Source organism: Narcine bancroftii, chromosome 2 (genome assembly GCF_036971445.1).
Source record: "Narcine bancroftii isolate sNarBan1 chromosome 2, sNarBan1.hap1, whole genome shotgun sequence".
Classification (NCBI taxonomy): Eukaryota; Metazoa; Chordata; class Chondrichthyes; order Torpediniformes; family Narcinidae; genus Narcine; species Narcine bancroftii.
This window is the reverse complement of record NC_091470.1, coordinates 18558180-18570896: the sequence shown is the minus strand read 5'-3', so window position 1 is coordinate 18570896 and position 12717 is coordinate 18558180. Positions and strand designations below refer to the sequence as shown.

The 12717-nt window shown below is 40.1% G+C and overlaps 1 protein-coding gene across 21 annotated transcripts in view; it reads left to right on the top strand.

The window, feature by feature from the left end:
• The window catches only part of LOC138753237 (neurexin-3-like), a 2173925-nt gene that overhangs the window by 52546 nt on the left and 2108662 nt on the right, over window positions 1–12717 (top strand). The window lies entirely within an intron of this gene.

Below are 12717 nucleotides of genomic sequence, written 5' to 3'. Positions count from 1 at the left end.
TTCTATGAGTTTTGTTTCTTAAGGAATTCACTTTAAAATGTCAACATCATTTTTTGTTTCATTGAGTAACTTCAGACTGAAAGTATAATGCAATTTAAGAAGATGAGCTTAAATTTATTTGCAAGTATGTGGTGTCTGCAGAATTGGAATGTTCTTTATTTTTCAGTTTACTAAATATTGATGAAAATTACTAAGATCTTTAATGCATTTTTGTAAGTGAATGTTCTTTTTATATGATCTTAATCTAACACAATTGCATCATTTCACAATATAGCACTCATCTGGCAAGATTGGACATGAACATTGATTCATCGACTACCATTAGGATGTCTCTCTGTATATACTTTTGGTATTGTAGTTCATAGGCTTGTTATGGTGTTTCATGCTTTGTGCATCAAAAAGGTGTTGCTACCAACATTTCTGTTGTTGGCGTGTGTCTCTTCTTCGGAAGAAAATCAACCTTTTTTATCTAATATAAACAGTGTGTATTCTTCAAGAGTATATTGGTTTTCTTATGTTTTATGTTCCGTATCTATTTGAAACAATACTTCTGATAAAATATGTGATGATATTTATAGAAAACAATTGTGCTAGATTTAATTATGTACAAAGTTGGATTTCAACTGCACAAAGTAAGCAATGTATAGCACAAAGAGTAGAACGTTGATCCTTTCAACTGAGTGGTGAGCCATATGTTTGTCCCTGTGTTTCACCACATTGTGAGGATTGAAATATTTTCTGCAAGGAAACAAAGTTCAATATTAAACTGTCTAGAATTGTTCCAAGAACAGTGCAAAACAGTGAAATCTCATATAGAGCCATCATTCATCAGTTAATTCCCTGTGTATGGCATGATGGTTTCTTATAACTAAAGAATCATATATGATTTAATCTTCACCCTACATCCTCACACAACCAGACCTGGATAAATTGAAGACATCTCTTCTTCAAAAATCTCCTCTTTAAGCACACCCTCCCCCACCTCCAGTTTAAATTACTTATGGAATATTTTGGAGGATTAAGAACCAAGAACCAAAGTGTTGTTTGAAAAATCTGAAAGCAGTGGTGAGTTTACATTTTCCATACATTGTGAGTAACAAGGAACCAGTGATGTATTTCAGTAAGTTGCACATTTCGGTTCTTATTCTAATGAATTTCTTTTGCTCAGTAAATAGGTGAGCAATTACAAAAGATACAGCAAAAGTAGTTAGTGAGAATTTTTTAAAGAGCAATAAATATCTAGAAAAGAAAGTTCATCAATGATAAAAGTAGAATTGGTAAAGATTAGGAACAGAAGACTTGATAGCTGAACATAGTGTGGTTTCCCAGAAACTTTCATTGCAGATATGTCAAAAAACCCAGTATTTTCTGAATGAACTTAAAGATTACTCTGATGAATTAAATCCTTTTGTAACGTTTTTCTCTGCTATGCTTTTTTTAAACTTTTAGGCAAAGGTATTTATTATAAGCCTGTGAGAATACAGCTTGCTTTCATTGTGTCTAAAAGCTATGAATTAAATTCACCCCTCAATAGGAGGTATTTAAAAGGGGGATCATAAAATGTTTTTTTTTCTTTAAAAGATCCAACTAGGTCTTTTGGTGAAGATCCACTTTCAGGAATGCCTACAGTCTGTTGCAGATGTACAGTAGCACTAAAGCTCTCAGATAATTTGGGAACAATGAACTGTTAGAGATTTATAGTTAATCAATTATTAAAAGTTAATGCGCAGGAGACCTCAGGTAAATTTTAATGTTCTAACAACTTGTGCTTATAAATTGCTGTTGTGAATGATCTGCTCACATTTTTGTTTGCATTTTCAAAGTCTTTAGACCTTAATATTCAACAAGGTTAAATCCTGAGGAAATGCAACATTAGGAGGTAGAAATTCATCCTTTGTTGTATGGCTTTACCATACAATATAATTGCGTATAGGTGTATTTCTGAAATTTCAGAAGCAGATGAGTACATTCTGTGTTTAGTATATTTACCACATTAACATCTAAATCATCTAAATCATTGATATAGATGACAAACTTAGAAGGAATCTATGGTAGTTTCAGGGAACTGAATTAATGATGCTTTTGATTCCTGGTACTACAGAAACCTTGACAGATTTTGCTGTCACAAAATAGGTTTTTTAATCCAAATTAAAGACTTGGTGATTATGATTTGCAGGAGTAAAAACAAGGTTAAATTAGCACTATTAAGATGTTCAGTTGTCATCTTCAAATGGTTACATCTTATTTAGTGTTTAGGGTACATAGAAACATAGAACATTATAGCATAATAGTCTATGCTGAACTATTTCTCCCTAGTCCCACTGACCTGCACTCATTCCATACCCCTCCCATCCATATTTTCTTTAAATGCTAATGTTGAGCCTGCATTCACCACTTCAGCAGGTAGCTCATTCCACACTCCCACCACTCTCTTTAAGAAGAAATTTTCCCTAATGTTCTCCCTAAACCTCTCCCCTTTCACCTTTAACTCATGTCCTCTGGTTTGTATCTCACCTATCCTCAGTGGAAAAAGCCTATTTGCATTTAGTCTAACTATACCTCTTGTAATTTTGTATACCTCTATCAAATCTCCCCTCATTCTTCTATGCTCCAGGAAATAAAATTCTAACCGGTTAACCATTTCCTGTTATGCAGTTCCTCAAGTCTTGGCAACATCCTAGTATATCTTCTCTGCATTCTTTCAATTTATTGATATCTTTCCTATAGTTAGGTGACCAAAACTGCACACAATACTCCAAATTTGGCCTCACCAATGTCTTATACAAATTTACCAAGGTATCCAAACTCCTAGACTCAATACTTTAATTTATGAAGGACAATAGGCCAAAAGCTCTCTTTACAACCCATTGTACCTGTGACCCCCACTTTAAGGGAATTACATATCTGTATTCCCAGATCTCTCTGTCTTCCGCACTTCCCAGTGCCTAGAATTTACCGTGCATGTCCTACTTGTTTGTCTTTCCAGAATGCAACATTTCACACTTCCCTGCAGCCTATTTTTCCAACTGGTCTAGATCCCGCTTTGTATCTTCTGCAATCTTGCTGATAAAATTTACCACATTAACATCTAAATCATTGATATAGATGACAAACAACAAAGGACCCTACACTGATCCTTGAGGCACACCACTAGTCATAGGGCTCCAGTCAATCATCCAGATTTGGAAAAGATTTAGGAAACAGCAAGGGTGGAAATGGAACTGAATTGTGTTTTTTTTTGTCAGCGTTATTTGATGGAAAGTACATTTTATCTGAAATAAAACCTGTATTTGAGTCATCTTTACTTAATTAGAGAAATAAACAGGCACATATTGGTCATCAGTAGCCCTTACCACCCGACATGATTTCTGTGTCGGGGCTACGTAGAATGATGATTATCTCTGTGCTCCTTCAGGCACATCATAGGAAATGTGGGTAATAAAATGCTTTGGGGTTACCCATCATTTGGGTTTATTCTCAGGGCTAGCAACTTGATCTTCGCACTGCAGCTTAAAAGGATGCTCTTGCCAAGATCATTAGGCTCGCTCCATTCTGCTTTCATAAATTGCCTCAGCATCTCCCAATTTTCATGAGTATTCTTCCCTCCAGCATGCTACCATCACCAACCTCACAATCTCCCCAAAACTGATGCTCCCAATTGTTTTCCTTTCTCACCACCAATTCCCCTCCCACAAATTCAATGATCCCGATCTCTTTTGTTTTCCCCACCCCACTCAGATGATCTAATAGCTTCCTATCAACATTGTTCTGCACTAATTAACAATGTCCCAAACTCAAATTCCACCCATCATTCCCACATTATCACCTACCCAGGCCTCCCATGTCTTCCAAATGGTGCACTAGAATTTATAGACAACTGAAGATTAGTCACAATTGAGGTTTAAATGGGGTTAATAGTTCACTTACCTGTGTGAAAGAAGGCATATTTAATTTTAGAGACATCAGATTTCTTCCAATGAAAAATGACTCGGCTGCTCACTGATTGTAATTTGCCAATATGAATTAATTTACAAGGGATTGTACCTTCAACTGACAAAATTACTGGGATAAATTAGCTTGAGAAAAATGGTGTGAATGGTGCAGATAGACAAGAGAAGAATGATGACAGTGATATTTAGGTGCGCCAAAATAATAAAATTCTAGGAGAGTGATTATTTTTTGGGGACACTGACCATCTTACGAAGTGATGTCCTTATTCTCATGGCACCCATGTTCTGTTCTGTGGAAGCTATCTCTGAGGATGCATTCTTGACTTTCAACCCATATTTTGTTTTTCTCAGTTGAACAATTCATCCATAGTGCAAGGGTACATAACCTTCATTGCAGCTTTTGAGACCTCCTATATTTTCAAAATTTCATTGGTTGAGAACACAATTTTTTTAAGTTTAAAACTGCCCTTGGAGGAAGAGTAATGTATTCCATTTGGGAATATAAAAAGTGAAACTAAAATTCACAAATGTCTGACCACGCCATTTTCTCTTTTTCACTCATTTCCTGTTGACTCACATTACTGTGCAGCTGACTGATAATTTATTGAAACGTTCAAATTTAAAGAAAAAACACCCAGTGAAGAGGAAAGTTCAGAAACAATGGTAAATAATACAATTTTAAAGAAGGTGCAAAAATTTAAGGATAATGCATGTCATAAGGTCTTTGTGAACTACTTGAGAGAAATTTTATCAAACATTTGACTGCCAAACTTGATCTTGTTCCAGAAATACAAACCATGATCATGTACCATGCTCTCTATGTATATAAAACACAAATGTATAGAGGCCAATAGAGAGTTAAGAACTTCTAATATTCCTGCACTCTTATTCAGCTCACTCCCATCCCCTTCTCATTTATGATCATTTCAAAACCTCCTCCAAATTTCTCTCCCCGTCCCATTAATCATTTCTCTATCTTTTTCCATTAATCATTTCAGTGCTCTCCCCCACCCTGCAAATTTTCTATATGTTGCCCAGTACTCTTTTCCCTATCTTGTTTCAGAGATCAGAAAAGGTATTGTATTTGGCACATTGATGAATATCAGGGACATAGAATATCCCCACAAATTGCTAGAGGCTTTCCATGTTTTGAGGAATTGAGGAAATTTTAACCATTTGTTTGAGCACATCTTTGAAAACAAGGCAAATGGATAAAGCATATGGCTCGTAGACTTGAAAATATTTTGCTACTTAATATATCTGATGTCAAATTTGATTTATTAAAAATCAATGTACCTATATAGGTATAACATAAAAAACTTATTCAGCGAAAATTTTATCACCTTAATCAACACGTGAAAGGGGCGCTATCAAATTGGTCTCCCCTTTCTTTATCATTGGTTGGTCAAATCAAGTCTATTAAAATGAATATATTACCTAAATGTTTATGCATTTTTCAGGCTTTGCATTTTTTTATTCCTAATTTAAAAAAAAATATCTTGACTCAATCTTATATATGGAAGAATAAACATCCTTGCCTAAATAAAGTCCATTTGTAAAAACTTAAAAAGAATGCAGGTTTATTCTTACCAAACTTAGGTTTTATTATTGAGCAGTCAATGTACAAAATCTTTTGGTTATAACAAATGTGAAGACTGTCCAATATGGATCTCTCTGGAATCTAATTCTGTTAGAAAATTTTGTGTCATCTCTTCTTGGAGTCTCACTCCTATATCTTTAGATAAATTAACTAATAATCAGGTGTCTTGGGTAAACTTATACCTCTCATTTTGTTCGTTTTAGATTGGTCTCAGTGTTTGAGCTACCGAAAGAAAATAGACACACACACCAAGAGCAGTTCAGATTATACAAATGTTTATTACAAATTCAAAAGCTGATTTCACACTACAATATGCAAGCCCTTCCCAACTATACTTATCAACGCTTGGACTGGTCCCAACTGCCGATGCAAGGCAATGACTGCTCACTTGTAGTAGGTTGTCAGGGCGCCAGTAGCAGCTTCTCCACCTCCCTCCCTTGACTGGGACGTTGGCTGGACTCCAGAAGTTCTTCTTCTTGCTGAGAGATGTTGCCACCTCTCGGAGAGTCTCAAACTTCAGCAGCGGGACCATGGCTTATATTACCCAAAAACTGCTTACCCAAGCACCTATTCCCAGCAGAGCAAGAAAGATAAGCAAGCAAGCTAGCATGCAAGGCTTCTAACGAATAACATAATTTTCAGCTTATCACTTTGAATACAATGGTTTATTTTGCATCAAGGCTAGACCTCTGACAGTCTGTGACCAAAACAAGCAGGAAGATTAAATGTCCTTTCGTTAGATAACAGCATCTCTGGCCCCTTGGTGGAATTTAGCTTATGTCTGCTGATTCTAAAACACAAGCAGGTTCTCAGCCTTGCAGAACCCAGAGCTGCAAGTTTAAAAAAAAACAGGTTAGAATCTTCCATTACATCAGGTGGTTAAGCATACTTTGAGGATATGGATACAATTTAGAAAACATTTTGGTTTCATGAGATTTTCTCTCTTTAGACCTTTTTTTTCTAATTATTTCATTAAACCTTCCATAATTTATATAACTTTTAAAGAATGGTGTAGATTGGGCATTAAAAGTTCTGAAGATTTATTTGTTGAGAGGAGTCTCACTTTGAACAACTTTTAGTTAAAAATAGTCTACCAAATACTTTTTTTTTGTTATCTACAGATTAGAGATTTGTTATAATCTCAATTACAAAGAGAACATTTCAGAATTTAATTGATGTAATTTTTAATTTACAACCTTTCTACAATGGTTCAATTTCTAACATATATGGTTTGTTGCTGGGATAAGAGAGCTCTCTCAGATAAAATTTAAAAAGTCTGGGAACAGGACCCACAGCTTTCAATTGGAACTTGGAATTAAATTTTTAAATTGGTTAATACCTCTTCTTCTTGTGCCGGTCAGTCTCTCTTATGATTTAAAGTAGTCCATAGGACTCACATGTTCAGAATCAAACTATCTCATTTTTATATGGATGTATCTCCTCATTGTGATAAGTGCAACAATGGAGATGCTTCATTATATGTTCTGGACATGCCCGAGTCTTGAGAAATATTGGAACAAAGTATTTCAAACTTTCCCTGCACTTTTTTTTAACTTTAAACCAAATCCCCTAACTGCTTTATTTGGTTTAGTTGGAGAGAGTGACATAATTTTAACGACATCTGAGCTGCATGTATTAGCTTTTATTTCTCTTATGTTCAGATGGGGAGACATTATCCCGCCTAGTCTAATTCAAATGTTCAATGGCTACGTGATGTCATGTTTAAATTTAGAGAAGATAAGATGCTCAATTTCCAATTTGAATTTAAAATTTCAAACAATTTTTGAATTACTTTTATAATATTTGATTAGTTATGAAGGTAGAAGTATTGACAAATGAGGTAATTTATCACTCTGATAAGAATTCTGTCTTCCTTTCCTTTTTTTTTGGCCAAACTGCTTCTTTCCTTGCAGTGGTTTTAGATTTTCAATTTTTTATAATAAAATAATAAAATATCAGTAAATTATATGATATTAGGAGCTTTCTAAGCACAGACATGGAGGAAAAGGTATCAGAAAGTTTTACTGAACCAGTATAAAGCATTAACCTATGCTAAGTACATTTATGGGCATTGCATTTCAAAAAAAATATTGACATTTTGGAAAAGATGTGGAAGAATTTTTCTAGTAATTTTCCAGAGTTGAGGAGTTTCACTTGAGTGGATAGGCAGGATAATCAAATGTGTATCTTGGAGCAATAAAGGCTATAAGGATATTTATAATCATAAGGGCTTTAGAATAAATTAAGAGAAACTCTTTCCAGCAGCAGAAGGTTCAATAACCACTAGCCACAGGATCAAGCTTATTGATTTAAAAAGAACAGAGTAATGTAAAGTAATTTTTTTAGGCAATACACTTATGATATGGGATGATTTCATCTGATTATATGATAGGGAAAGTTTGGTCATAGCTTTTAAAAGAGAATTGGATACATTTTAAAAGTCAGACAGGAGCATTTGACAGCTCTTTGTATTCATTGGAATTTACGAGAATGAGGGAAGGCATAGACTGAGAAGATGTAGAAAGGTTGTTTCCCCATGGGAGAGTCTCAGATAAGAGGGCACAACTTTAAAATTTTTTTTTTTTATTTTTCACAATATGAACCATATTAACCAAAATACACACAAACATTTCCCTCTTGAATATACACAGTGTTATTTTCTCCTTTTCCTCCCTCCTTTCCCTCCCTCCTTCCCACCCCCTCCAAACCCACTAAACATTCAACATATACAATACAATAAACCCATTAAACAATGTCATCACACAATGAAAATAAACAAGAAAATTGTGTCATCTGCTTTTACACACTGGGTCAGTTCATTTCGTCTTCTTATTCTATCATTTTAGGGGATGGAGATCTGCGATAGGCCCTCTCTGTTATGTTCCATGTACGGTTCCCAAATTTGTTCAAATACTGTGACTTTATTTTTTTAATTATATATTATTTTTTCCAATGGAATACATTTATTCATTTCTATGTACCATTGCTGTACTCTCAGGCTCTCTTCTGATTTCCAAGTTGACATTATACATTTTTTTGCTACAGCTAAGGTTATCATCATAAATCTTTTTTGTGCTTCATCCAGTTTGAGGTCCAATTCTTTACTTCTTATATTACTTAGAAGAAATATTTCTGGATTTTTTGATATGTTGCTTTTTGTGATTTTATTTAATACCCCAGACTGCTGGAGGACCTTGTATGGACCTTCGTATGGGCGTTGTAAAGGTGCCGTATGTGGGCCGCTCCGAACAAATACGAATTGTGCTGAGTCCAGCTCTTTGGGACGATGTGTCGGCCGGACACCATGATGCGAGGGAGGTGGGGGGGGGGGGGCTAGCGAGGATCGTTTCTTATGGAGATCTGCCAAAAGGTTCATGTGCTTGGACGTAACGTTGGACTCCGGTCCAAAGAACTCACCGGGCGAGAGCGGCATGCCGAAGACCAGTTCCGCAGAAGACGCCTGTAGGTCCTCCTTGGGTGCTGTTCTGATGCCGAGGAGGACCCAGGGCAGTTCGTCTGCCCAGCCTGGGCTGGTGAGGCGAGCCTTGAGGGCGGATTTCATATGACGATGAATCCTCTCCACCAAACCATTTCCTTGCAGGTAGTAGGCTGTGGTGTGGTGGAGTTTAACCCCCAGGAGGTTCGCCAGCTGAGCCCAGAGTGTGAAGGTGAACTGAGCACCCCTGTCACTGGTGATGTACGCCGGGACTCCGAACCTAGCGATCCAATGACTGACTAGGTTCCTGGCACACGTCTCTGTGGAAGTCTCTTTGATGGGAATGGCCTCCAGCCATTTTGTGGTCCGATCGACTACTGTGAGAAGGTAGCATGGTTTTCTGGACACCAGCAGGGGGCAAACGACGTCAACGTGGATGTGCTGAAATCTCCTCACCGCCGGGTCGAATTGCTGGATTGGGGCCTGCATACGCCGGTGGACCTTGGAGGTCTGGCACCTGGTGCAGTTTCTCGCCATCTTGGCCACCTCCATTTTGAGCCCGTGCCACACAAACCGCTCTGCCACCATTTGCACCGAAGTCTTCACTGAGGGGTGGGCTAGGTTGTGGACTAAGCTGAAAACCCTCGACCTCCACTGCGGTAGGACTACCGGGCACGGTGAGCCAATGGAGACGTTGCAGAGCAGAGTGTCCGGGCTGTTGGGCAATTGGAAGTCCTGGAGCTTGAGACCAGAGATGGAGATCCGGAGAGCCTGCGTCTCTGTGTCCAGCTTATGGGCCTGTGCCAGCTGTGTGTAGTCAAGGCTGGGGGTGAGAGCGTTGATCGCCGGACGAGAGAGCGCATCCGCCACGATGTTGTCTTTGTCTGCCGGATGTCGGTGGTGTACTCCGACACGTAGGAGGGGTGGCGTTGGTGCTGAGCTGACCACAGATCTTTGGCCATCGCGAATGCCTGTGTGAGGGGCTTGTGGTCCATGAACACCATGAAGGGCCTGCCCTCCAGAAAGTATTGAAAGTGCCGGATGGCCAGGTACAGCGCCAGGAACTCCCAGTCAAAAGCACTGTACTTGAGCTCCAACAGGCACAGCTGTTTGCTAAAGAAGGCCAGCGGGTACCACTGTCCGTTGACCCACTGCTCGAGTACGACCCCTACCATCGTGGCTGAGGCTTCCACCAAGAGTGCTGTGTGTGCCTCCGGGCATGGGTGCACCAATAGAGTTGCGTTAGCGAGGGCCTCCTTTGTTGTGGCAAAAGTAGTCTCTGCCTCCTCCGACCACGTCAGGACTTCCTCTTTAGTCGCGATCAACGCGAACAGCGGTCGCATGGTGTGACCGTTGCCGGGGATGAACCGATGATAAAAATTCACCATCCCCATGAACTCCTGCAGGCTCTTGAGGGTGGTTGGCTTGGGGAACTGTTGGACAGCCGCAACCTTCTCTGGCACCGGGGCAGCATCTGCTTGCCGAACTGGCACTTGGCCACGTTGACCGCTCATATAACCATATAACCATAACAATTACTGTACGGAAATAGGCCATTTCGGCCCCTCGAGTCCACACCGATTTAAATGATCTCCTCTAGTCCCACCTACCTGTGCCCCGTCCATAACCCTCCAATCTCCTCACATCCATGCACTTATCCAACCTTCTCCTAAATGACAAAATTGACCCTGCTGCAACCACCTCTTCCAGAAGATCATTCCACTCAGCCACCAGTTACTTCTAAATATTTGCCCCCTAACCCTTAAATTATGACCCCTCATTCCAATTTCACCAACCCTCAAGGGGAAGAGCCTATTTACTTATACTCTATCTATCCCCCTCATAATTTTAAATAACTCTATCAAATCCCCTCCTTAACCTTCTACGCTCCAATGAATAAAGACCCAGTCTACTCAATCTTTCTTTGTTTTATTTTACCATACACTTAGTGAATATCTACATGCTAGTCCCACCAATAGTGTTAAACCACAACCCCATTACTTTGCGTTTGAAACCCCCTTTTCTGTGGCTTCATCCGCTACAGTTACCTTTACGCATTCCAATACAAATACACATCTTTCTTTGGCTTGGCTTCGCGGACGAAGATTTATGGAGGGGGTAAAAAAAGTCCACGTCAGCTGCAGGCTCGTTTGTGGCTGACAAGTCCGATGCGGGACAGGCAGACACGATTGCAGCGGTTGCAGGGGAAAATTGGTTGGTTGGGGTTGGGTGTTGGGTTTTTCCTCCTTTGCCTTTTGTCAGTGAGGTGGGCTCTGCGGTCTTCTTCAAAGGAGGTTGCTGCCCGCCAAACTGTGAGGCGCCAAGATGCACGGTTTGAGGCGTTATCAGCCCACTGGCGGTGGTCATTGTGGCAGGCACCAAGAGATTTCTTTAGGCAGTCCTTGTACCTTTTCTTTGGTGCACCTTTGTCACGGTGGCCAGTGGAGAGCTCGCCATATAACACGATCTTGGGAAGGCGATGGTCCTCCATTCTGGAGACGTGACCCATCCAGCGCAGCTGGATCTTCAGCAGCGTGGACTCGATGCTGTCGACCTCTGCCATCTCGAGTACTTCGACGTTAGGGATGTAAGCGCTCCAATGGATGTTGAGGATGGAGCGGAGACAACGCTGGTGGAAGCGTTCTAGGAGCCGTAGGTGGTGCCGGTAGAGGACCCATGATTCGGAGCCGAACAGGAGTGTGGGTATGACAACGGCTCTGTATACGCTAATCTTTGTGAGGTTTTTCAGTTGGTTGTTTTTCCAGACTCTTTTGTGTAGTCTTCCAAAGGCGCTATTTGCCTTGGCGAGTCTGTTGTCTATCTCATTGTCGATCCTTGCATCTGATGAAATGGTGCAGCCATTTCATCAAATACACATACCACATTTACAATATACAAGTCTTTCTTGACTATGGGTGTTTTACAGTCTCTACATATTCAGTCTCTGCAGTCTCTTTAATTCTCGTCCACACCTCATTCTTCTTATGCCAAGTGAACTCTGTTTCAGTTGGCAGAGTGTCTGGTCCTACCTTAGCAGGAGTGTCCATTTCCGGGCGCACTTGTTGCTTTTTACCTGGAGACTCTGGTATGGGAGAGAGATGCTGGCGATTCCGTCTCAGTGTCCCTTGTGGTCTGCTAACCATGTATGACCGTAGGCTGTGGTGCACGGAAATTACTGTACCTTGCTATCTTGAAATGGAGATCCTCATCTTCTGGTGCCAGCTTTTCCAGGTCTCTTGTACTGTGTCTCTCATTATACCACTTCCCATTCTTACACGTTTCTCCCTCTCCTCATTCTGGAGCTGTAGCAGGTCTGGGAGTTCAGGCTGCAACCTCTTGAAGAGCTGGTAGAGTTGTGCGAAGGCGACATCCCATTAGCAATTGAGCTGGGCTGTAGCCGTTGCTCAGTACCTCAATAGTGCATGGTAAGGGTATTTTGCTTTCTTGAGCAGGTTCTTCACTGTTTGTACTACTTGCTCTACCTTGCCATTGCTTTGTGGATACTAAAGGCCACTGGTCACATGCTCAAACCTGTAATCCACTGCGAAGGCTTTCATGCTTTGTCCATATAATTGTGGACGGTTGTCGCTTACTCTTCTTTCTTCTTTGGCCTGGCTTCGCGGACGAAGATTTATGGAGGGGTATGTCCATGTCTGCTGCAGGCTCGTTGGTGACTGACAAGTCCAATGCGGGACAGGCAGGCACGGTTGCAGCAGTTGCAAGGGAACATT